This window comes from Sarcophilus harrisii, chromosome 3, assembly GCF_902635505.1.
Source record: "Sarcophilus harrisii chromosome 3, mSarHar1.11, whole genome shotgun sequence".
NCBI lineage: Eukaryota > Metazoa > Chordata > Mammalia > Dasyuromorphia > Dasyuridae > Sarcophilus > Sarcophilus harrisii.
Genome location: NC_045428.1, coordinates 17586975 through 17614425, shown reverse-complemented (window position 1 = coordinate 17614425; position 27451 = coordinate 17586975). Strand labels below are relative to the sequence as shown.

The window sequence follows — 27451 nt, the reverse complement described above, 5'->3', positions numbered from 1 at the left end:
TCCCATCTTGACTCCCTGGTGAACCAATTGAACATTGTCCTCCTTTTCTTGAATCTCTCTCTGCTTTAGCATTTCACCAATAATATCCATTCAAGCTTTAGCCTTAGCTCGCCCTCAGTGTTCAATGACTTGAACACACATGCCACTGAATGAAAGTTTAAAAAAAGCATGCAATCATTCTGAGCGAATCCACTATAAATTTATCTTATGTAATTTCAATTGGGCCCTCACTGCTTGTAGGCAATCCTACTATAGCTCCCTTTATAACTCACTTTCCTACTCTCTGCAGGAGCTTTTCCAAACCTTTTCATCCTTTCCTCATATCTCCATGATCTCCTCTCCTCCTCTGAGCCGAGAGCCTTGCCTCATATTTTACAGAGAAAATTAAGACTGTTTGTTGTGAACCCCCTCTTCTTCCCTCTACCTTGCCTCCTATATCACTCCGATGCTTTCTGCCACTCTCTTTTTCTTTACCCTTGTCTCACATGATAAACTAGCTTTATTCCTTACCCAGGTTAACCCTTCTACTTCTTCGAAAAATCCCATTCCATCCTGTCTCCTTTGATAGATTCCCATCTTTGTCATCCCCACACTTTCACTCATTTTCAAATTCATTCTGTCTCTCTCTCTTGTTCTGTGTGTGTTTCTATATCTTCCTCTCAGTGTGTGTGTTCCTCTATGTCTGTCTCTGTCTCTGTCTCTGTCCATCTTTCTCTGTGTGTATATGTTTCTATCTCCCTCTGTATGTGTGTCTCTCTGTGTGTCTGTGTCGACCTGTCTCCCTTTCCTTCTTTCCCCCCATTCTGTGTGTATCTGTATCTCCTCCTCTCTCTGTATGTGTATAGCTCTCTCTCTCTCTCTCTCTCTCTCTCTCTCTCTCTCTCCCCCTCTGTCTGTGTGTGTGTGTCTCTTTTTCTCCTTTTCCCTTCTTTCTTTTTCCCAGCTCATTTCCTACTGTCTACAAACATGCCCGTGTTTCCCCTATCCTGAAAAAAACCCTCACTTGATCATTCTTGTCCTAAATCTGTCCTTTGTAGCTAAACTCCAAAAGGCCATCCACAATAGGAGTCCCCATTGTCTGACCTTTCGCTTTTTTCTTAACCCCTTGCAATCTGGCTTCTGACTTCTGGCTTCTGGCTTTATCATTTCTTTGGAACTATCCTTTGCAGAGTTACTGATTATCGCTTAGTTACCAAATCAATGGGCTTTTTAGTCTTCATTTTTTCCACTTCTTTGTAGCTTCTGACTGTGTCTGTTATTTCCTCCTATTGGATATTATTGTCTCTCCAGCTTTTCAGGATGTCATTCTCTCCTGGTTTTCCTCTGACTTTTTTGACCACTCCTTTTCTGTGTCTCTGTTGGATTCTCTTCCAAATCACGCCCTCTACCTACAGGTGTCTCTCACGCTTGGAAGTAGGAAGGCCTGAGTTGACATACCACTCTTGGTACTTATCAGCAATGTACTTTGAGGTACTTTATGCACTTCATGCAACTCCCTGGGTTGTATCCATGAAGTCAGAGGTGTCAATCATGTGCAGCCAAAGGCTGCATTGTAACACTTCCAATGTACCCAAACCAGATTAAAATGCAATTGGGAAATATTTGACAAAATACATAGTAAGAAAATAGAACACAGTCATTAATTTGTGCTATTCTAAGTCAATATACAGCTCCCATCTTTTATTTTATTTTATTTTTATTTATTTATTTGCTGAGGTAATTGGGGTTAAGTGACTTGCCCAGGGTCACACAGCTGGTAAGTGTTAAGTATCTGAGGCTAGATTTGAACTCAGGTCCTCCTGACTTCAGGGCTAGTGCTCTATCCACTGCACCACCTAGCTGCCCCCACCATCTATTTTTAGGTATAGATTACTGATCCCCATTTCTATTTGAGTTTGATACCATTACACAATGTTTCAACAACTTGTGATCTGCACCAATGGAGGGATTTTTCTCACACTGATGAAACCAGAGAGATCCTATTTGTTCCTGTTTCTCTATCCAAAAAGCAATTAATCCCTCTTTGAGTTCAGCCTTGCAATTGGCAATATGTCTAAATGTACAAAGAAGGTTGGAATTATTGATAAATATGGAACACATTTTTCTGTGTCCCTGAGAAAAACGAAGAAAATTGAAATTAGCCAACACACCAAGCAAACCTGCTCTTTCTGTGGCAAGATCAAAAAATGAAGGGAAGGACCAGGAGTATCTGGCATTGTGGATCCTGTATGAAAACAGTAGCTGGTGATACGAGTTCCATTCCATTCTGTATTCTCATTCTCTCATTCTCTCTCGCTCTCTCTCTGTCTCTCTCTTTCTCTCTCTCTGTCTCTGTGTGTGTGTGTGTTTCCTTCCCTCTCTGTCTCTCATTCTGTCTCTGTCTCTCTCTGTCTCTCTTTCCCTCTCTCTCTCTCTGAATGTGTGTGTGTGTGTGTGTGTATGTGTGTGTGTGTGTGTGTGTGTTCTTCCCTCTCTGTCTCTTATTCTGTCTCTGACCTGGACCTAAAATATCAGCTCTGCAGATCTGCCAGCAGAAGATTGAAAGAAGTGAAAGACCAATAAAATCTCATCAAATATCCAGAGCCCACAGTCCATGGATTAATTTATGGAGGGGACAAAAAGCAATTCAATTCATCACCAAAATTTTTCCGTGATTGTTTCAACATTTCATAAACATTGATTCTGTGGCCTTTTAATTTTGTCAAAGGTGATTTTACGTCCACTTACTCTACAGAAATACATGGAGCATGGGAGCACATTGGATTCTGATGATCTGGATTCAAATTTTGACTCTGTTGCTTTTTGGGATCTTGGGTAAACCACTTCCTTTTATTTAGTCTCAGTTTCCTAATCTGTTAAGCGAGGAAGTTCAGCTATATGAACTTTAAAATTTTGTGATTTCCTATAACTTCTTTTTTTTTTTATCAAATAAAGTTATAGCTCTCCCTTGCTAGTTTCTCTTCATGCAGATATCTGACTGATAAACTGTAGAATGGTCTTTGGGGGTCCCTCTCCTCTACTTGGATTTCATTAGCCTCATTTTAATAACTAAAACCATCACTGTTAGACAATGAAACATTTTGAATTCCAGTTATATTTGATAATAGGAAAGCTACCACTTTCTCCCTTGAAACAAGTCTCTCTCTTTATAAAAACTCATTCTCTAAATTTGTATTAAGGTACTTTATCTTAAGTTTGATCTAACTCAATTCAACTAATGTGGATTGCATTGAGATTATGAGGAAAAGAATACATAAAACTAGGTTGGTTGTTCAGATTTATTTTTCCTTCAGATATTCAATTTGGTGTAAAAGAATTGAATTCATTTGCCATGTTCCTGTTCATAGCCATTGTGAGAAAGCATAATTTAGAACCGCTCTCTCCTTTTGCATGGACACTACAAGACATAATGGGGCTCTCAATGCCATCTTCGGATATAATGAACATGCCGTTCTACCCATCTGCCCAGATGTGAACTGCTCCTCCAGGTACAAGGTTAAAAACATAATGAGCCAAATTCTCCCAGGATCCAAATTACTTCTTGGCAGCAAATTAGGCTTTTTTGGAAGCTTGACTCTTTCACACCAGTTAAAATACTTAGAAGAGTGAATCTTCCTAATGGACCAAGAGAGTTGATGTCATTTTCAAAGTTGACTAATTAGCTATAGAATAACTCAGGTGTTGGAAGACTGAATTATTTTTGGCAAGCAGATGGATTTTCACTTCCCAACCCCACCTCTACATATCCATTAGTTGTCCAAATATCAGATATTAGCAATAAAACCAAAGCCAAAGTCTTCAAGGCGAGAAAAACGACTGCGACTCAATAACAGCCTGAGTGTCGTGATTGTACCAAAGCAAGATGAAGATAAGAAGAATGATGAATAAAAGAAAAAAATATTAAATACTTATTTGCAAATCACTTTGATACCCTCAGATGATACATAGAAAGCAGAAGCAGTTCTTGCTCTCAAGGACTTCCCATTCTAATGGAGGAGATAAAGTATAAAGGAATTCTCAGCTCCAAATCGGATGGAAAGGTCTCATGATCTCTAGGGGATAGCAGCAAAGTAAGTAGTAATCCATTGGAATTAAGAGACTTATCCTTATCTGAATGGGACTACAAGGAAATTGAAGGATGGTGACGTTAAGGGCTAAGTCCTTTGTATCAGGGTAGGGTATTTCTAGCATGAAAAATCCTTCTTTTATGCAACTGATAATCAAGAAGCATTTATTTAGCATCCATATGAGCTAGACACTATATGAGATTAGCTATCTGTAATAAAATGTGGGATTAAAAAATAAAAAAATAGTTCAAATTTAAAAGTTATTTTCCACATAAACATCTGTTTTCTTTCTTTTTTAAATAATAGCTTTTTTATTTTCAAAAGACATAGAAAGATAGTTTTTAACATTCACCCTTGCAAAACTTTGTGTTTCAAATATTTCTTTCTCCCTTCTTCCCACTCCTTCCTCTGAACAGCAAGTAAGCTAATGTATAAACATCTGTTTTTCTTGGAGGAATTTCTAAATTGTATTCCTTTACCCTTACCACTAGTCTCTAAAATTAAAGAATAAATATGTTTTTCATATGCATCATCAATAGCACAGCGCTTGCTTTCTCAGGAGGTGGGAGGAGGAAAGGAGGGAAGGAGAGGAGAAAAGGAAGGACAAAGAGACAGAGACAGACAGACACACATAAGCTCAGAGAAAAAGACAAGGAGACACAGAGAATCCTAAACTATTAGGCTTTTTCTCAAAATGTGTTAATCTCAAACCCCATCCCCCTATTCTTTCACCATAAAAAAGAAAACAGTGGGAAGCTGCTCTGCTCCAGAATCAGTCAGGAGAGAAACAAATAAGTGAGGTGTGGGGAGGAGGGGACAGGATGCTGTAGAAATGGTGGGATGGAAATGATCTCCTCTCCCAGGAATCGAATACAATTTTCAGTCTTGGGTAAGTGCTGGGCACCACAAGTACAATAGATGCTTATCAAGCTTCCATTTCATGCATCTGAGGAAATTGATTTTCAGATTTCTGAGGACTGAGCTATCTGATCGGGTGCAATATCACTTTCCTGGGCACTAATGACTAAGATGAATGTGCTTGGCTCTGGCTGTTTGGATCCAGTCATTTCCTTGTTTGCAAGCTCAGACAGTGATAGCATTGGGTGGCTCAGGGTGAGATAGGCTTTCCATTTGGAGAGAGCCATTGATTTATGCCCTCTGACAGGCTTTCATGAAGTAAATTATGAGGCCCTTTTTATTCTTTTACAGTACTCGTTCAATTTCTTTAAACTTGTTCCCTCAGTGAATTTCATTTTCTGAAAATGCCTCATGTCGACAGAACTGCTCAGATCACCCCCGAGTCAGCCAGTTGCTACAGTTCCCAAGATCCACTGATGATGACTTCCAAGCTTCTCTTGCCTCCGAGGTGGCTCCAGCTGCTATAGAGCTGCATTAAGACCTGGCATGAGTTTGTTGGACACTTTCGAGTTAAACATTTATCTTGTCTTTGGGGGACAGACTGACTCCAGAAAGCAAGCCATTTGGTTCTAGCACGCTTCATTGGGGAAACCAGTATAGTTCCAACTCAAGATGATCTTCATTACGGATGTTGCTTCCTCATTCTGATCCCTTCTTCCCCCTGGCTCATTTTCATGTGTTCCTTCCTGACACCGTTTCAGAACGCTAGAATCCTGGCTCATCTCATATTAAATGTCTATCGTATTCACTAGGCATGGACACCAATGTTAAGTCGTTTCTTATTATATCATTATTATATATCCTGCCAAGTCAGATTGATAGCATCCTAGATTTAGAAATGGAAGAAACATCTTTAAGAGGGTTTAGCCTAAACCCTCCATGTAGCATTGGAGGAAACTGATTCCCCAGAGAGGTCCAATGCAAGATTCTTTCTACCTTACAGTGTCACCTCCTATTAGAACAAAGAAGAGTAAAAAGTAATTCTTGAATACAATTTTCAATATAAACATATTAGTATCTGCATTTTTTCCAACAAAAGTCACACTTTATCCTCCAAAATTCGAATATGGAGAATCTCATTAAAAAGCTTGACTTTTAAAATATAGGGGAAAGAACTAAGAGAAAATCATTAACAAATGCAGAAATATTCTTTTGGTGAAAGAGAAAGCCCATTGCCTGCCTTCATAATATACAGTTTAAAAAAAGCCCTATGAATTAATGCAGTGATAAATATTACAGATATAGCCTCTAGACATATAGTAGCACGATGTTGCTAATTCAGATGCAGCAAGAGTCTCAAATACAAAATGGTTCTTTAACATTAAGAGCCAGAATTAGAAATGCTTGTGTTAAAGCACATCAACCCATTTCCGATGGGTATTTTCAGTAAAAATTGGCTAAATTTATTTTGGGGGGACACAGAAATTGTAGAGTAAATCCAGCTGAAAGAACAGATTTGTTTTCTATGACATAAATCAGGAAGTTGTAGATTTTTTCATTCAACTTCCTTGTGTTTAGAATTACATCACCAGGGGAATTTTGTATGGCTACAAGAAATCATGGAAACCCATGTCCCCACGAAGAAGTGAAGTTGACCTTTATTCACAGTGGGCATGGGCAATTTTTCTAAAGGGATGCTCTGATCATGTCTCTCTCTAGGCAGTGAAGTCCAATAGTTCTATTACCTCCCACATCAAATATGAAATACTGTCTTTGGCTTTTAAAGCTTTTCACAATTTGGCCACTTCCCACCTTTCCAGTCTTCTTAACTTTTATTCTCCTCCATTGGAGCTCTAAAATCTAGAGGTGCTCCTTATTATTCTACATAACTTTTCATTTCTTACTGTGATTTTCTCTGGCCAGCCTCCATGGCCAAAATACTCTCTCTTTTCAATTTTGCCTCTTAACTTTTCTGGCTTTCTATAAGATTCAGTTCAAATGCTACTTTGGTATCTTCCCTCTGAGACTACCTCCCATTTACACTATATTTGTCTTATAAGGCATACCTCATTTTATAGTGCTTTGTAGATTGTTTTTCCATTTTTAACAACTTAAAAAAATAAACTGAAGGTTTTTGGCAACCCTGCATTGAACAAGTCTACTAGAAAGTCATTTTTCCAAGAGCTCTGGGGTTACTAACCATAGTAGCCATATAAGACAGTGAACTTAAATTTTGTGTCTGTACTGACTGCTCTGACTACTTACTGTTATTTGTCTTTCTCCCCCTCCTCAAGCCTCCCTATTCCCTGAGACACAATACTGAAAAAATAGTATATAAAAGAAGATTGACTCCAATTTTGAAAGAAATTCTACCTTGGGTAAAATGCTATCAAACAGCATCACATACTACAGAAAATATTTCATGAAAAGAAGAGTCAGCCAGTGAGGTAAATTTCATTATGGTCTTATTTCCCCTTCACTTAATACTATTTTATTTTTTCAATTACATGTAAATATGTTTTTCAACATTAACTTTTATGAGATTTTGATTTCCATTTTTTCTCTCTTCTTTTTTCATCTCTTGGTACCCTAAGATGGCAAGCAACCTGATTATATATATATATATATATATATATATATATATACACATAATTCCATACTTGTCATGTTGTAAAAAAAAAGAATCAGAATAAAGGGGAAAAACTATGAGAAAAAAAAAGACCAAATAAAGGGAAAATAGTCTTCTTGGATCTGCATTCGGACTCCATAGTTCTTTCTCTGGATGTGTATAGCATTTTTCATCATGAGTTCTTTGGAAATGTCTTGCATCATTGTATTGCTGAGAAGAGCTAAGTCTGTCAAAGTAGATCATCACACCATGTTGCTGTTACCGTGTACAATGTTCTGGTTCTGCTCACTTCACTCAGCATCAGTTTATGTGAGTTCATGTTAAGCTTTTTAAAAAATCTTTCTGCTCATCATTTCTCATAACAGAATAGTATTCCATTAAATTCATATGCCACAATTTGTTCAACCGTTTCCCAATTGATGGGCATCCCCTCGATTTCGAGTTCCTTGCCTCTACAAAGTTATAAACTTTATTGTCTTATTTTAAGAAATCACCTCAGACACCCCATCTATCAGCAATCACCAACCTGATCAGTCAGCATTCATCAAACCTGAAGCAAGACCCTCCACCCACCAAAAGATTATGACTTGCTGAAGGTTCAGACTATGGTTAGCATTTTTTAGCAGTAAAGTATCTCCTAATTAAGGTATGTACAATTTTTAGATAAAATACTATTGCACACTTAACTACAGGATGGTTTCAACATAATTTTATATGCATGAGGAAAACAAAAAAAATTGTATGACTTGATTTATTATGATATTTGTTGGGATCTGGAACTGAATTTGCAATGAGGTGTGACTGTATATACATAATTACTTTCATGCTTTCTTCCCTATTACATTGGGAGCTTTGTGAAGGCAGAGACTATCTTTTACCTTTGTTTGTATCCCTTGTGCTTACCACAAGTCCTTGCTGCAAAATATATATTGAACAAATACTTAAAAATATTGTTGACAGGATTGGCAGGCACTGGAAAACTGCAATGTTGAAATGGCTATCCATAGTATCACAAACCCATCAATATATTAGAATTTTATTTTAAAAAAGAGAAACATGTCCACATATTCTTTTTCTTTTTTATTAAAGCTTTTTAGTTTCAAAACATATGTATGGATAATTTTTCAACATTGACCCTTGCAAAATCTTGCGTTCCAAATTTTTCCCTCCTTCCCCCAACCCCCTCGCCTAGATGGCAGGTAATCCAATATATGTTAAACATGTTATAATACCATATATTTTTTTAAAAAGAGAAAGGAAAACAACACCTGACCTCTTAACAATTTTAATAAACTTTAATTTGTGATTCATTAACAAATGAGGTTATATGAGATAGAGGAATATTTAGGCAATTTAAAAATTCTATCTCCCTTTCTCCCCATTCCATAGAACAAAGATTTTTTAAAAGAAAAAAAGAGGAAGAAAAAATAAATCAGTAAAACCCATCAATACACTGAAAAATTCTGAAAACATATGCAGTGTCATATCTATGAACTTCCCACCTCCTTGAAGAGTTAGACAAAAGTATCCTCTCAAATTTCTTATAAGGGGAAGAGTTTTGCCATTAAATTGTTTCTGTTCTAATCCTAGGTGCATTATTTTTGTTTATGCAAAACCTTTTCCATTTCATGTACTCAAAAACTAGATACTATAATATCTAGTTTATCTTTTACAATTTACCTTTTCTCTTGTTTGGTTAAGAACCCATCTCGTATCCATGGAAAAAAACTTATGATCTGTTTTTCTTCTAATCATTGTATATGATTTTAAATATTCAGGTCATATACCTATTTTGTATTTATTATGTAATATGAGATAAGATGCTGGTTGAAGCTTAATTCCTGCCAGATTTTTCTACTAGTTTTAATCAAATAAGGAGCTCTTTCCTGAGTAAATTGTTTTAAGGTTTATTAGCATTTGATTATTATTTCCATGATTATTGATTCTCCCTTATAATATGTAAAATAGTATATAAATTATAGTTATTGTTATTATTAGTCTTTTCTATTTTTCTCACTATCCTTTAATCACATTATTTGGGTTTTGATTACTCTGAGTTAAATAGCAATTGTTTCTGCTGTTCTGGCTAGAAATTGAGGGTTTTCCCCTCTTAGACTGATTCTTTTCTGAAGTCAAACTAGGCCATCTTTTGCCTCAATTATTATCTAGTCTTTAATCACGGATTGGATATTACTTCAAACATCTCTAGAGTTGGGAAAAATTTTAGCTTAAAATGCCGAGGGTCTTGCATTGTTTCTGGGGTCATTGCCTGTCATCCTGACCTATGTCTTGTCATTGGATCCCAATAATTCTGGGAGAGAGAGTCTGATGGCTTTGCACAGTCCTACCTCAGTTAAATCTAATTCACTTGCAATTCAAGACATGATCCTCCCAATGTCATTGGTCCTCTTCTAGAATGAAGGATGTCCAACAGCATAAACAATGCTTTAATCAACACTAGATAATTTTGATAATTGTTTCTTTAAACATAGTTGCTCTAAACACAGAAAGTAGTTTCATCCAGGAGGGAGGCTGCCTTATATTGACAAGCAAGGACTATGTGGTATACTAGAAAGAATATTTGTCTCCTGACTCCAATACTTCCTAGATGTGTGACTTCCTTAAATTTCAATTTCCTCATCTGCAAAATGGAAGTAATAACATTTATACAACTGATCTCTCATTCATAAAGTGCTTTGTAAATTTTTAAAAATGTGCAATATGAATATAAACTATTATTATTATTATTATTACCAATTAGTTTATAATATTTGTCAGTGCTTACTAAGTGCCATGTGGTGAGACAGATGCTAGCTAAACTATTTATTACATTTGGATCACAATGTGGGATCACATCAGTGTGGATATTCCAATTTCTTTGCTTTCTTCTCATCCCTTGGAACGCTTCTCCATGTCCATAAGTCCTCCACAGGAAATCCTTCCGACACATTGCTACAAGGTATTTCTAGATCTCTTGACATTGAACAAACTAGAAAGTCTGGTTGTGCTTTGGTTCTCTCTTGTTTGTGGTTTATGAATTCTCTAACTCCTTTTCCAGAAAAGAACTGGTCTGCTGATTTCTCCTCCTCCTTAACTCCTGGCTTCTCTGATATGAGTCACCAGCAACCCATTGCAGATATAATTAAAACCATATTTCACTAAATTGATTGACTTTTGAAGTTTCTGAATCACATCATTATTTCACACCTCTTTCCTTCATAGGTTCTATATTCTATTCTAAGTAGTCTCCTTGCTTATGTACCTTTATACAGCTCTCCCTGAACATTTCAAATGATTTATCTCTGCCTCTCAACATGCTTTGCTTTCTTATATAAAACCTTTCCTAATTTCCTTATTTGGCAATGTTCCCTCCACTCTAGAATGATTATGTATTTTAATCAATTATTTTTTAAATTAATTTTCTTTTTTCCATTAACAAACATGTATTCTCTCCTTCTATTATTTCTTCCACCACCACAAAAAAGAAAGCAAACAGAAGAAGAAAAGGAAGAGGAAACTTGTCACAAATATGGATAGTCAAGAAAGATATGTTCCTGCATTGGTCATGACTAGTAGAAAATGAGCTTTTTTGAGGGCAGGGACTGCAGAGCACTTGTAGAACAGGTGCTAAATCATGGCTTGTTAACTACAATGGCAGTCACAGCAATAGCATCCCTGGAGGTTATTCTGTGGGATGTTTACTTGAGGGGATGTTTGACTTAGAGAAGAGAAGACTTGGAGAAACATCTTCAAGCTTTGGAAAGGCCATTGCTTGAGATAAATTAAACTTTGTTTTCTTGCCTCAAGACAGCCAGACAAGGAACAAGTGGAGGAAGCTGCAGAAATAGATTTATATCCTACTTGTAGAAGGGAAAATATGTTAATAACGGGAACTATCCTAGAATGCAATAAACTACCCTAGAGATCCTCAAGCACAGAGTGGGTGATGGGAATGAGAAGGAATTTTTATTCAGGTGTACTTCAGACTAAATGACCTCAGAGGCTCCTTGGAACTTATATCTTATGATTCTCTGATCTCTAACTGATGCTCCTTGTCTCATATAGTTGTATAGAAAAAATAAATATTCAATATATGTTATTATTAAATTAGAAAGATAGAATTTAAGCTGCTAAAGGTGAAGGTCTGTTTCATTTTTTTTCTTTTTATCTAGGATCTAGCATCATTCTTGGCAAATGGTACTCAATTAAATGTTAATTATTATCATTATCATTATCCTTGTGTTATATATGTGCATGTATCCAATAAATGCACAATAATTAAAATATAGCACTTAATATATTCTAGTTAATACACACACATATATAGGCATGTATATGTATACTTAAGTTGGATATAATAAGTTCAAGCTAAAGATGCATATAGATACATACATATTATAATAAAAATGTGTGTGATTACATTCACACACATATATACTATATTTTACCAACTGTGTGTATATGTGATTTTTTTTTTACTGGTGAGTTCCCTGTGCCATCTGGATCACTATGTCGATATCTGTATCTATCGCTATATATGTGGCTACCTTTTTAAACTTGTACTCATCGTGTCCAATATGGATAAAGAGTTAAAGTAGCACTGGAAAATTTTGTTTACCCTATAATCTTCACCAACTCTGGAAAATACAGCCCTCGGGATGACTATGCGCTTTCACAGGGAAATGAGGGCACTCCTTTCACTTCCACAGGAAATTTTGCCTAATGGCTTCATTCTGCTTTACTTACCTGCACTAACTCAGCAAGCAGCCATTCCATTTGGACCAACAATGTGCTAGATGAAGCAGCAGTAGTGACCAGATTCTTTAAACAGTCTTACCTAGACAGGATACGAATTCATTTTCTCCCCACTAATCCACTATCTTTCATAAGGATAGAAAGGAAAAAGTACAACTGAATGACCTACAGGGGAAGGAGATCTCCCCCCCAGGATAGTTCAAAATAGGTGGCAAACAGGATCGTAATTTCCTCCCAATTGCATAGTCCCTCTGCTTATTAAATTTTGAAGAGGTTATCAATTTGGAATATAACCTAAAGAGTTTATGTTTCATAATTTTACTTTATCACTGAAATATTTATGCAAATATTCAGTGTAGGAAGATGCTGCCAGATGGAAATGCAATAGCTGTGGAATTCTTCGTGGCATTTCCGACAGAATATATAATACCAAATCGCTTTATGCTAATGTGTTCCAATGGAATACATATTTTATAGCTACTTTGAAATGCAAATTTTCAAGATTTGAACACTTCAAAAGCCCTGCCAATGCAAAATAAAACAATAGAAAAAATAGAAGTTAGATCTATAAATTACAACCATGTCACATCAGTGGCATTTTGGTAAAAGTAATGAGCCATGTCTTCACTGGCTTTGTGTAAATACATTTAAATCTTTAAAATAAAAGTGTTTTTCTAGGAAGATTAATGTTAACTAACATCCACACATATAGATATAGCATCTGTCAAAGAACTTACTGTTATAAAATAACTGTCAAGTATACTTCATTTTGTCACTCCCCTTTCTCACCCTACAAATTTCCATAATTGGTATGGTCCTTATAGTTTTCTTGTGTCCTCCTGGCATCTGGAGTGCCAACAGATTGATATGGGGACCTGGAAGACTTGTCTAGAAAGGACCGAGTCTTATAAAGATTAAAATTTCATTCTGTTAGAGGTGGTGAAGATAAAGATGAAGATTTGGAAAATCTACAACTTCTCTAGGTAGTTTCTTTTAATTATTAATAATAGAGAAGCAGAATGATATAGTGGGGAGACATCTGGGCTTGGAATTAGGAGTCTGGGCTATATACTATCTTTGTGATCGAATAAATCACTCAATCATTTATTGGTCAAGACAACTTTCTAAGATTCTATTTTGTAAAGAAGTCAGTGATCTGTACTTGTTGAAAGAATTTCCACGCTGGTAAAATCATAGAATCGATATGTGTGTGTGTGTGTGTGTGTGTGTGTGTGAGAGAGAGAGAGAGAGAGAGAGAGAGAGAGAGAGAGAGAGAGAAAGGAAAGAGAATTTTACTGTAGTTACTAGAATCATTTGTATCTGCTCTATATTTATATTTGCATCTGTGGCTATACCAACTATATCTATAGTAATCCTTGAGTATTAATTAAGTGCCTACTATGTATCAGGTACTGTGTCAAATCCTAACAAAGAAAAAAGAAATTCATTCTTTTAATAAAATTACTGTTTAATGGAGAAGACAAGAACTACCTATATAAATATATACATACACAATACATATATATAGCATAAATGTGACTGAATGGAGGTATACAAAGTAGTTACATATAAGGTAGTTTAGGAAGACAGGTCCTAATAGTGAGGAGAATAAAGAAAATCTTTATTCAACTGCACCTTCAAGAGAAAAACTCTGTGTGGTGGAAGTAAGGAGGAATTGAACCTAGTCATGGGGGCAAAGGCATAGAGATGGGAGATGGAGGGAAAATCCTGTGTGGAGATCTAGTTTCTCTGGATCCATGAGTGAGAGAGGGAGAGTAATGTCCAAAGAGGTTGAAAAGACAGAGCCACGTGGTGTTTACATTTTCTTCTAGGGTTAATAGATAGCTATTGTGGTAATTGAATAAGGAAACCACATGGCTCAAGTTTATGTTCAAGAAAAATGATCTTAGCAGCTGTACATAGGATAGAATGGAGTTTTAAGATAGTTGAGGCAAGAGATCAATTAAGAAGCTACTTTAATAACCTACCCAAGAGAGCATAAGGATTTAAACTAAAGTAGTATCTGTGGGAGTGGAAAGAAGGAATCAGATATGAGGGATGTAATAAAGGTAGAAACATCAAGATTTGGCAGTTGGTCGGACTTGGATGGTGGTGAGGGAGACTGAAGAGTTGAAAGTAATGCTAAAGTTATAAAATTGAGATTGGTTAGATGGTGGTTGCTTTGATGGAAATGTAAAGAATAGTTATTGGTACTTATTTGACCCTAATTTGATTCTTATATCTTTTAATTCATCTGAAATATCAGTAAAGAAATATTTTGGCAATTACCTGGCATTTCAAAGAGATCTTAAATTATGGAATCACCAAATACTTTTATATGAAAATATTCGTAATAAATAATGTAGCTAATATGACATATTGAACTACAATCCTAATCTATCTTTTCAAGTTATAAATAAACTATATTTAATGTTAATTATGAATAAAGCTATGTTTCCTACATCACTTGAAATGTATTTTTAAAAAATTTTTCTTAAGAAAAAAAGAACAGTGAGTTCGGTAGATAACTCAGCAGATTAAATCACTCTGTTGCATTGTAAATGGACTTTGTTTTCAGGAATGGATTGGATAAAATGAACTCTGAAGTCCTATCAATTCAGATTCTATGATCATAATCTCTGTCTGCATACTGCTGTCTCTCCTCCTCCCCCCCCTTTCTCTCTTCCCCTCCTTTTCTCTCTCTAGTTTTTATGAAAAAAAATCTCTTAAGGCTTTATTCATTTTGCCAGGTTTTTGATGAATATTATTTGGATTTTTAAGGAAAGGGCATTTTGAAAAGTGTGTTGGTTTTTACCTTGTAGTTTTGAGGTTTGGTTTGGTTTTTTTCATATCTTGGATTGAGATTTTGATTTCATCCATATAGGCTATTCCAAGTAAGGAAATTCCCTGTACCAATGAGGATTAGCACCTGTTCTGCAATTTATAGCCTTATAGAATTACCTTATCACAGTGTAAGGTTAATTAAGTGACTTATTCAAAATCTTTTAGTATATGCTATAAGCTAGAATTCAGCCCAGTTGAGATTTTAGATTTCTGTCTTTAGTTCAGAAGTTTTTCCATGCTCAGATTTGAGTCAAAGTAACAAAACTTCTCTGTGTCACCGTTTCCTGCATCTATAAAATGAGGATATTAAGTTAGAAGCCCTTCAGGCATCCTTTCTAGTTCTAAGTTTATGACCCTATGATTAGAAAAAGTGTATAGGAGAAGATCCCCTTTCTTTCCTTATCCCCACATAAAATCCCTTATCATTATTCTGTGTAGAATCTGCTCTCCCAATGTGACATTTGACTACAGTATCTTCTCACAAGTAATAAATTTGAGTATCTTTATAAACTCCATGAAAATGTGCCCCCCTCCCCCAGTGGTCTTAAGCAGTGATGCAAAATCAGAGCCATTTCCCTCTTTTTACACAAAACTCCATTGTGCTATTAAATCCACATGTGGGGAACCATTAAAGGAGAATGGAAGAGACCAAGCTTGTCCACACTCACATGGTTCCCCAGCTCCGAAGCAATGTTTGGAAGAATTATTTTGCAAAGCAAGATTATTCTTCTCTATAAGGCACCCGCTCCAGCTAATCAAAAATGAATCATGTGGCTCCCAACACATTTGAGGTAAATTAGGAATCACCATCTGTCACAGAGCTTTTCTTCCTAAAATTACTCTCCCCCTTTTAAATTAAAACATGTTTTAATTAAATATAGACATGTCAAGAAGCACTGTGTATCAATTATATGACTGAGAATATGCTTTCATTTTTAAATGAAACATGTAAGCCAGAAAAGGATGGTTCCTCCCATGAGAAATGGTCAATTTTAGAACTAAAACCCAAATAACCAGGGCCAATAGTCGCTTTACCTTCATCAAAAGGGGAGGCTTGATATATAGAAAGGTTGATTACTTTTATTTTCTGAGTTTAAGAAGCAAGTGCTGTCTCTTTTTGGAAGAAATTTCATAAGTGACTCTACCACCCATCCACCCAGGGTCACCAGCTGTTTCAGAGAAATCATTCTAAACTAATTTTCACTAAGGCCAATTAATCAATCAATGAACAACCATGTATTAAGCACCTGTTCTATGCCAGGGCTGTGAGAAAGGGAAGGCAAGTGACTTGTTCATAATGACACAGAGAGTAAGTGTCTGAGGTCTGAGATGAGATTTGAATCCAAGTCTCCCTGACTCCAGTAGAGCCATGCTACTTCTCCTCTGAGGTTCTTTCTTATTAGTATCCATGGTTATTGAGAGCAAGAATGAATGATTATCTGTGTGGATTACTTTAATAATAACTCATTGGTGTCTTTTTTTTTTACAGATTAATTAAATGTCTTTCAAATAAGAAAACATGAGAGGAGAAAAATATCTTTTGATTCTTGGTTGTTTGTTGTTTTTTGTTCTCAAAAAGGACCAAAATGGCATCACTATGCTAGAGTCAAATCACAGCGTCTCTGATTGTGGTTGATCAGACCAATACTAGCTCAGTGCTCTGCCACAGGGCAGACACAAATATCCCACATGAATATTTGGAATGGTTTCTCTAATTTTTTGCATCTCGCAGTTCTTCTGAGCTAATTCAATTCTGCTTTGTTTGTAGATCCCATCATTTTCTCTGATAAGAGCGTGCCATTTTGGGCAGTCCTATGCTAGTGTTTTCCAAGTCATACGATCAATTCTGAAGTTCTTGAGAGATCTCAAGAGTGTCCTTGTATTGCTTTGTCTGACCACCTTGTGAGCACTTGCCCTGTGTGAGTTCTTTATGAAATAATCTTTTTGGCAAGCATACATTTGGTTCTTAAACAGGAACTATTAGTTTATATTTTTTTAGTGGCTCCCATATCTATTCCAATTAAATACTTATATTTTCGTTCACTAAGACAATTGGGTGCTACAATGGATAGAAAGTGGGACTTTGCAGTTTGGAAAATTTGAGGTCAAATTCAACCTTAGATGCTTACCAGCTATGTTAGTTGTATGACCCTAAGTAAATCATTTAATTTCTATTTGCCTCAGTTTCTTATCCATAAAATGGAGATAATAATAGCAGCTACCTCTTAGGCTTATTGTGAGAATCAAGTAGGATAAAATTTGAAAAGTACGTTTCAAACTTGAAAGTGCCAATTAAGTGATAACTAAATGTTAACTAGAGCAATGCATAAGAGGCTTACATGTATTAAGAGTAAATTTTAAGCCAGATGTCTTAATGAGCACAGTTGGGCAGCAGGGATCTGGACCCATGATTTAATCTTTGTACTAAAAGCATGTAATATTTCAAATAAACAAAAACATAATTTATCCAAAAAATGTTCCAAAAAGGGGATGATAAAACCTAATTGTTTTCAAGTAACTGGGAGTGGGAAGAGGAGCTTGGTCTAAATCGGAAAAGCCTGAAGTTATAAACTATTATTTAAAGTTCAAGTTTATAATTTTCAAATATATGTAGACGCTAGAGCTTGGCTAACAAAGGGTTGTCTAATGGAGTCCGTTGGGGGATTTACTTTAATGAATAGATCAGAAATATCCATAAATAATATCACAGTTGTTTTGCATGACTGCCTCTGAAGTGTTTGTATTTTAAAATAGCTATAATTAATTTACATATTCTCCAACCATCTTGCTCCCTATATTCATCTGTACTGTGAATAAATGGCCTATTATTTATTGAGTTTTCTTTATGTCCAATAGTGTCTAACCCAGGTCTTTGCATAAAGCAGAGGCACAAAAATGTTTCTTGGATTGGATTGGAGAACAAGGGATAATGTTTGGTCCAACTTCTATCCAAATTAGTTACTTCAAATTCCAGTTTAGCAGAGTTTGAATTAATGAACTTTCAAAATATTTCCTAATGGATCACTTTTGTTCAACTTGACATTGACTTGTAATTTGGCAAAGCCATCGTTTGACTCATTTAGAATACTCTAAGAATTCATAGCCTTTGGATTAGGATGGCTAGCTTTGAGTTTTCCAAAGGAAAGCTACTTCATGAAATCCTTTTAGCTTTCAATTGTGTTTGATTTCTAGTTAATTTTTTGTATGATCTTAAATACAATCTCTATTTCAAATCTAACACTGAGATTTATAAAAATGAAACTAAGATGAATGGCTCCCCAAAAATAAGCTACTTATTAAGTTAAATGAGTTATGAATGACAAAAAGTTGGCTCAATAAATAAGTTTTCATTTGATAACATATTGTTTAGAAATGTCACAAATCAATATTTTCATTTAATAGACTTGGACAATAAAGCATATATTTTTATACTTACTAAATTTTGATTAGAACTTCAAAATATGCCATTACCAAAGTTAAAGTTATATTGAGGGCAGTAAGGTGACATGGTGGATATAGTTTTAGCCTTGAGTCAGAATGATCTGACTTCAAATCCAGTTTTTATTAATTTAATTTTATTAATTATTAATAAATCATTTAAACTCTATCTGATTTAGTTTCGTCATCTGTAAAATGATAATAAAACTTACCTCTCACCCAGAATTGTTGTGAGGATAAACATTCTATTTGTAAAGCATTTCATAAAATTTAAACAACTATATAAATGCTATTACCTCATATCAAAAAGCAGAGACATAACTAAGAATTCTAATTTAATTGATCTCAGTTTTGGGACAGTTGGAAAGGACAATTCAGAATACAGCCCATCCCACTTTCTTCAATCACTCTGGGAGAGAGGTTGGTGGTATAGTAAAAAGTATACTCCTTGCTGCCAGGCCATGCCATTGCTGATATCTTAACCTTCCTCCATCAACCCTGAGGAAGTAGTATGAATAGCTGAGCACAGGAGAAGGAACAAGTGATAGGCAGCATGAGGAGGACGGAAGACTCCCACTTGCAGAGGGCATTTGATAAATGTGAGGACTATTGTTTAGGGGGGGAAAAAACCCTTAATATTAGGATCTTATGGCAAAGTCCAGAATGACTTACCCTAGTTTGAATCTACCTATCTTTGGTGTTAAAATAACACTAATATTCATTTTGCATCACTTTTACTGTTCCATAAAAAGTACATTTCTTCAGCAACCTGATCTGCCCCAACCAATTCTATTCTTTTACTTACTTTATGTCCAATTCTATTCTTTTACTTACTTTATGTCTACTCAGCACTTTGAACATCTATAGCTGTTAGCACAATGGGGAAGGTGAGACAACTAAACAGCAAGGTGATAATGAAGTAACTTCAGTTGCTGCACTAGTGGTACTAACCTGCATTTGATTCCAGAATTTCATATAAAGAGAATATTTAAGTAGTCAGAGGGATTACCACCATTGTCTATGTTTGAGACTGCCTCTGAGGACATGAAACAATGATGTGTAGAGTTGTCAACAAACATTTATTAAATATCTATTATCTTCCAGGCATTGTACTAAGCATTGTGGACACACACACACACACACACACACACATACACATACACATAAATGGAAAATAAAAACCAGCCCATGTGCTCAAGGAGCTCATAGTTAAAGGATTCTAAGATCAGGTAGGACTTCATCCTGATAAGAGGGCATAGCAATAAAAGTCTCAGTGTGCTTTCATTCACTTGCATATCCTGTTGGAGGGCCACCAGGATGATTAGGAGGATGGCAACTTGTAAGGATTCTAAGGGTGTCTTGTATGCAATTACATTGCCCTGAGGTCCCAGGATGCTCTATGCTACTCAGGCACTGAGCTGCCATGACTGCCTGTCCCAGCATGCCCTCTTGATAATCCAATAACAATACAATCTGATTAACAGGTATCAAACATTTCTGAATATGACAGACACTGTTTGTGATCCATGACATGAAATATCTTAAAAGAATTTGGCTCGTGGATGAGGCTCACTGTTTATAAGCTAACATGTTGTGGGTTTTCCTGATATAGTGATAGCAAACGGAAAGCTGTCACTAAGCTCTGTTTCCTCCAAAGCACAGAAGAAATAAACCCACTGATAAAGAAGGGAATGGGACCAAGATTGGCAGCCTTATGCTTCTGATAAAACTGAAGGCCTGAAGAGGAGAATTAAGTCTGGAAAGTTATGAATTAAGGTCTCTGTTAATCAGTTTCACTGACATTTTTCATAGGCAGTGGTCAAAATCGTTGGGTCAAACAAGATTTTATTTATTTTATTGAACCAAACCTGTGACTTTTTTTTTAGCATGAGGAAATCCTGATGAGAAACTTACTCCACTAACTGAAGTCATCCCTGCTCTATAATTTATTATTTTAGAACAGGACTTCTTATTCATTTTTGTGTCCATAACCCCCTTTTACAGTCTAGTAAAGTCATTAGATTCCTCAGATCATTTGTTAAAATGCATGAAGTAAAATGTATAAGATTACAAAAGAAATCACTTATAAAGTTCAATTATCAAAAATATTTTATAAGCAAGTTAAAGGATCTTGAGTTAAGAATCTAGGTCTCCATAGGCTAAGCTAACATAATATATAAAATATTTATAATATGATAAAGTGACAATTCTATTTAATTAATCTCCTTATTTAGTGCCATACTGATTGAACAGCCAAAAAATTACTTTGTAGAGCTAAAAAAAATGATAAAATTCACCCAAAAGGACAAAAAGTCAAGAATATTGAGGGAATTAATGTAGAAAATGCAAAGGAAGGAGGTCTAGTCATACCAGATCTACAAAGATAAAAAATGATTTGCTTAAGAAATAAAGTAGTAGATCAGTAGAATAGATTGGGTACACAAAATCTATTCCACTGATTAGGTACATGAAACACAACAGTCAATGACTATAATAAGGTAGTATTTGATAAATTCAAAGACTTAAGCTTCTGCGATAAGAACTCATTATTTGACAAAAATTGCTGGGAAAATTGGGAAATCATGGCAGAAACTACACATGGACCAACATATAATACCTTATACCAAGATAAAATCAAAATGGATTCATGATTTAGACATAGAAGGTGATATTATAAGCAAATCAGCAGAGCACAGGATAGTCTACTTGTTGGATCTGTGGAGAAGAGAAAAACTGATGGCCAAAGAAGAACTAGAAAACATTATGAAATTCAAAATAGATCATTTGGATTGGTTTTTGCACAAAGCCAATGCAGCCAAGATTAGAAAGGAAGCAAAAAGATGGGAAATAATTTTTTATAGTCAGTGTTTCTGATAAGAACCTCATTTCTAAAATACACAGAGAACTGACTCAAATTTATAGGAATAAAAGTCATTCTCCAACTGATAAATGGTCAAAGGATATGAACAATTTTCAGATGAAAAAATTAAAGTTATTTCTAGTCATATGAAAAAGGGCTCTAAATCACTATTGATCAGAGAAATGCAAATGAAGACAACTCTGAAATATTATTTCACATCTCCCAGATAAACTAAGAAGATAGGAAAGGATAATGATATATGTTAGAGGGCATGTGGGAAAACTGGGACACTAATGCATTGTTAGTAGACTTGTGAGATGTTCCAACCAGCAAATTAGAACAATACCAAAGGGTTGTAAGACTACAGGGCTTACCCTTTGATCCAGAAGTCTCACTACTGGGTCTGTATCCCAAAGAGATCATAAAACAAAGAGAAGGTGAAAAAATGTTTGTAGCAACTTTTTGTAGTGGCAAGGAACTGGAAACTGAGTGGATGCCCATCAGTTGGAAAATGGCTGAATAAGATATGGTATATGAAGGTAATGGAATATTATTGTTCTATAAGCAATAATGAGAAATAATGATTTCAGAAAAGTCTGCAAAGACAAATAAATTAATTCTGAATAAAGTGAGCAGAATAGGAGATCATTAACAAGATTATATGAAGATCAACTGGGATATCCTTGGCTCTTTTCAATAATACAATGATTCAAAATAATTCCAATAGACTTGGAATGGAAAATGCTAATTCCATAGAGAGAGAGAATATGGAGACTGAATACATATCAAAGCATAGTATTTTCACCTTTTTGTTTGCTTGCTTGTTTTTTTTCTTTCTTATGTTTTTCCCCTTTTGGTCTGATTTTTTCTTGTACATCAATATGGTAAATATGGAAATATGATTAAAAGGATAGTATGTATTTAATCATTATCAGATTGCTTGCTGTCTTGGGGAGGGGGAAGATAAGGGAGCAAGGGAGAAAAATTTGGAATACCAAGTCTTACAAAAGTGAATGTGGAAATTTAGAAAAATAAAATATTATTGAGAAAAAAGCAAAGAAAAGAACCCATGTTTCTTGGAAGTGCTTAGAGCCCTAGAAACTTGTAATTTGCCTGGGATCCAAAAAGCAGGATGCATCAGGAGGTAGGACTCATCTGGATGCTAAAGTTGACTCTGCAACCTCTAAGATCCAGTGAATTTCTCTGTGTCAAGATGAACCTGATAGCAATGGAATCTTAGGCTGATTTTAATGAACAGCATGGCTCCTCTGGCTACAGTTCAGTTGGTTGAACTAGATATGCATAGGGATGGATGACAGGAGGATATTTGAAGGACAGGCAGGTGAATCAGGTAGGGAACATGCTAAAGGAACATTTGGAGTCCCAGAGTATTGGGACTCTGACCTCTGATCTCTAGGAAGCACCACTCATTGAAAGACCCATAATCGATCAGCAGAGATCAGAGATAAGTAGGCTATGGCTCTTGGCTTAGTCAAACATAAAGAGGGAGCCATAATTAGTAAAAAAAAAAAAAGAAAGAAAGAAAAAGAAAAAAAGGAAAAAAAGCTCTAATTGACAGCCAACCAGAGGTTGTGGATGGATCAGTCTGGGAAGTATTGTAGGTCATATATCACACTATAATCATATAGATCAGATCCATGAATACTATCACTTTAAAAAAAATAGAATGATGAGCAAATTCTTGAGAGGAGGCTTTCTGTCACATCATAACATTTTTTTAATCAATTAGCACTTGCTAAACACCTACTATGTGCTATTCACTATGCAAAGAATTGGAAATATAAAAGGAAACACAAAATAGACCTTTACCTCAAGGAGCCACTTAGGCAGGACTTGTTCTTGCAATATTTTCAAATGACTAAGATAACAACTATGAGATGGTAAGTTTTGCCCCAGTTCTTATCCTCATTGTCAAGAGACAAATGAGAGCCAAAAAGAGTCTCTTAATTCCACTTTGAGTCTCTCCTGAAACTGATCCATTCTCTGTTAAGCTGCCAAGGTGATTTTTCTAAAGGATAAATCTGTCACCTCTTCATTTCAAGGAGCTCTAGTGGATCCCTATTATCTCCAGACTATAGTTCTTTGGTTTTTCACAAAATCAATTCAAAACTTCTTTGACCTTAACTCTTCTCCATGATCTCACTACATGAATTTGCTTGCAGGTACTTATATGCAACATTCCTTGTCCCATCTCCAAGACCCTGACTGTCTGTTCCCCATTCCTAGGGAATCTTCTCCTTTTATCTCAGCCTCCAGTTATCTAGATTCCTCCAAGGCTCAGCTCAGAAACCTTCTGTGAGAGCTCTTTCCAGGTCTCCCTATTGCTGAATACTCCCCTCTCATATTTCCTTCACATATTCTGTATACATCCTGTATACACCTAGATTGTGATATGTTGTCTGTCATTTGACTATGAGGCTCGTTAAAAGCATGAGCTGTGGTCATTAGTTTGTATATGTGTTTTTTATCTCTAGGACTTAGCACAGTGGCTGATGAATAAAGTGGCTTTTTATCAGTGCTTTTTGATGACTAATTGTAATTCCTTTCATAGCACACTTACCTTTCCATATTGCAATTTACTCCATTAAGGTTATGATATAGCACGTCATCATAAGAAATTAATTGGCAGTTTTGGGGGAGTTTTGCAAAAATTATAGATAAAACACAAAGGCCAGAAGATAACATAGAAAATGTTTATAAACTCAGGAAAAAAATATATATGTAGTATCATATAATATCATGATATTTTAATATCACAATAATTTAGACTTCTCTGAAGAAGTCTGGTAGAAAGGAAGGGCTAAATTTTTTTACATGAATTTTCTAGATTGTGGTGATACTGTGCTCCTAACACCTGTGATCTAGAAGGGATAATGACATCTTATTTTTGTTAATTGTCCAATCAGAATGTGATACACTTCACATTGTATTTTCTCTCGGTATACAGTGGACCTGGACCACACTCTCCCAAGTCACTGCAGACCTATTACATGTTAATCTATTCATTAAGACTAACGAAGACTATCACTGAGGAGCTTTTGATCTTCTCTTAAATGTTTTCCTTAGCTCAAACCACCAGTGTTCATCGTAAGATTTCATAACCGAGTCGTTTGACCATATTTCCAAATAAATAAAACTTAAATTTTAAAGGTTTAAATTTAGGGTTATTTGAAAGTTTAAATGCCATGTTTACTTGAGAAAAATTGCTAGCATTAGTGCATTTATTTTATTATTTAATTTAGAGCATTTCTTTTTTACAGAAATGATGCCCACAGTCTCCTTCTGAAAGCTTCAGAGTATTTAGTTTCATTTTTAGACTGAAATAAAAGGGAAAATATCTTTAATAAAAGGTGAATCCATCAAGCACATGCATAAGGAGAGCCTACTAAGGGAAAGGTGACATGGTTTTTGAATGGGAAAAAATAATAATGGCTAATTTTTAATGTGCTAATAGAGTACGGTGCTCAGCACTTTACAATTCTTTTCTCATTTGATCCTGACAACAAGCCAAGGAAGAAGATGTTATCAAACCCATTTTACATATTTGGAAACTGAGGTCAATTATAATCTACGAAAGTCTGACTAAATCTGAAGTATTGTGTTTAGTTCTGGGTATCACATCTTTTAGGAACAACTTTAATAAACCAGAGAGTATCCACTGGAGATGCACTCAGCAGAGAGAAGGACCTTGAGCTCTTAAAATATGAAGACTGTTTGAAGGGACTTATGAGAAGGATCTTGGAAGGCCATGAGAGCCGCTTTTTCAGAATCTCAAAGTTGGTCATCTCAAAGAGAGATTAGTTTTGCTCTGTCTGGCCTCAGAGGTCAGTCCTAGAAAAAAAAGGGTGGAAATTATAAAGAAAATTATAAGTTTAAGCTTGAAATTGGGGGAAAAATAACTAACACCTTCCTAATAATCACTGTTCTCCAGAGGCAGAATGGTCTCTCTCAGAATGTATATTGTCCATCTGCTTGAACAATACCCAGCTGCTTATAGGGATACATATATCTTCTTATAGGTATATAAGCTGCCCTGACTTGGGACAGTGTCTGGCTATAGCAGGATCTTAATAAAAGCTAGTTGACCACTTCCTCTTATAGACTGTAAGCACATTGAGGGCAAGAACTATCTTGATTTTGTCTTTGTTTACTCAGCACTAGAGCCCGAAACATAGTAGGGGTTGAATAAATGGATTTTTATGGATTGAGATCTTTGTAGACTTTACTGTAGACAAGTTTGCTGCTGTTGTTGAGTTGGGCTTCTGCAGTCCCCTACAACTCGGACCTCTGACTCTCTGATATAGTCTTCCTTTGTGGACACTAGAGTCCTTCCTAAATCAAAATAGACTTGAATTTCACAACAGCATTTAAATTGACCAGCTCACTCTCCTCACTAGGAATGCAATTAATTCATAACTTAAATGGAAGGTTGCAAACGCTGCATCAGAAAAGTGCTCCTAGGAACTCAAAATTGGAACAGGAAAGGTCCTAACGGGAAGGAATTATGAAAAGTCATTTTTACAAATGAATTTGTTCACTGTTTCTGTAATGAAATAGTCACCAAGGGTGTGATGTTTAGAACCAAAGGCCTTGTAATGTCCAAGCTGGTGATTTTGCTTTGGGAATTTTATGTTTTGGGAGTAGACCATGGAGATGGATATCCACAGTTTAATTTGGATGCCCTGGTGCTCACAGAATTTAAATCAGCATCAGTCAATATGACAGTCACATGGCTTCATGTAAAGGTCTGGGGCTGATGGGAGTGGGGGGAATGTAACACATACTCATTTTTTATACTTTACAGATTATGAAAGTGAAATCAATACCCATCAATTACAAAGGAATTAAAGGGCCATGCATCAGAATTTTCACTGAACTATTCATGTGTCTCCAGCTCTGAGAACTGCTTATGTGTCCATAATTTTAATGGCAAGAACAAAGCAGTGTCGCCTTCAAAATATATAAGATAGACATGATGTTCTGTGGCTTCAGGGAAAAGAAAGAATGCTTCCCTTCAAACCTGGGATTTCTGCAATGAGATATATACAATTTAAATTTTCTAAGAGGATAATTTCCCAAGGCAAATGGGGTGGGTTGTGTGTGTTTTGAGGAAATAAAGGAAAATATCAATTTGCTCCAAAATAAATGCTTTGTTCCTGCAGTTTCACAGGAAGGGAAACTTGCAATAAGGAAATTCTATCTATCAATGTAGATGAGCCATTATTCCACATCCTATGGTTTTAGATAGTTGTCTAGGGCACAGAGTACTTCATTGACTTTCCCAGTGTGATCCAGTCAAATGGACTTGGATTCAAGTTCTGACTAAAGCCAAGATTTCTGTCTGCTATTCTGTGTGGTGAATTAATAATTAGTTCATCTGTGAAAGGCATCATGGAAAAAGAACTGCATTGGCAGGAAGGAAGGAAGGAAAAAAGGAAAGAAGCAAGGATAGATGGAAAGAAGAAAGGAAGGAAGGAAGAAAGGAAGTAAGGAAGAAAAATGAGGGAGGGAAGGAAGAAAGGAGGAAAAGAATGTAGGAGGGAAGAAAGGGAAAGAAAGGAAGGAAGGAAGGAAGGAAGGAAGGAATGTAGGAGGGAAGAAAGGAAGGAAGGAAGGAAGGAAGGAAGAAAGAAAGGAAGGAAGGAAGCAAGGAAGAAAGGAAAGAAGGAAGGAAGGAAGGCAGGAAGGAAGGAAGGAAGGAAGGAAGAAAGGAAGGAAGGAAGGAAGGAAGAATACCTGGATATTCCAATAGCTCATGACTCTTTTCTCTCTTTTACTCCTAGATTCATGGTTCTGCTCAACTTTAAGCATCTTTGGATTCTTTATTTGGTGGAGCTCTTTATTACCTGTCAGTTCAATGACTAATGAAGCATGCTGAAAATTAATCAAGTAAAATTTTTAAAAATATGTATCTGTATCTGTCATTTTGACAGCAGAATTACAATCCTACAAATTATAAAGAGTCACATTTTTAAACTA

The 27451-nt window shown here is 35.7% G+C and overlaps 1 protein-coding gene across 1 annotated transcript in view; it reads right to left on the bottom strand.

Annotated features, from left to right (window-relative positions):
• The window catches only part of LOC100913944 (schwannomin-interacting protein 1), a 576192-nt gene that overhangs the window by 503168 nt on the left and 45573 nt on the right, over positions 1-27451 (bottom strand). The window lies entirely within an intron of this gene.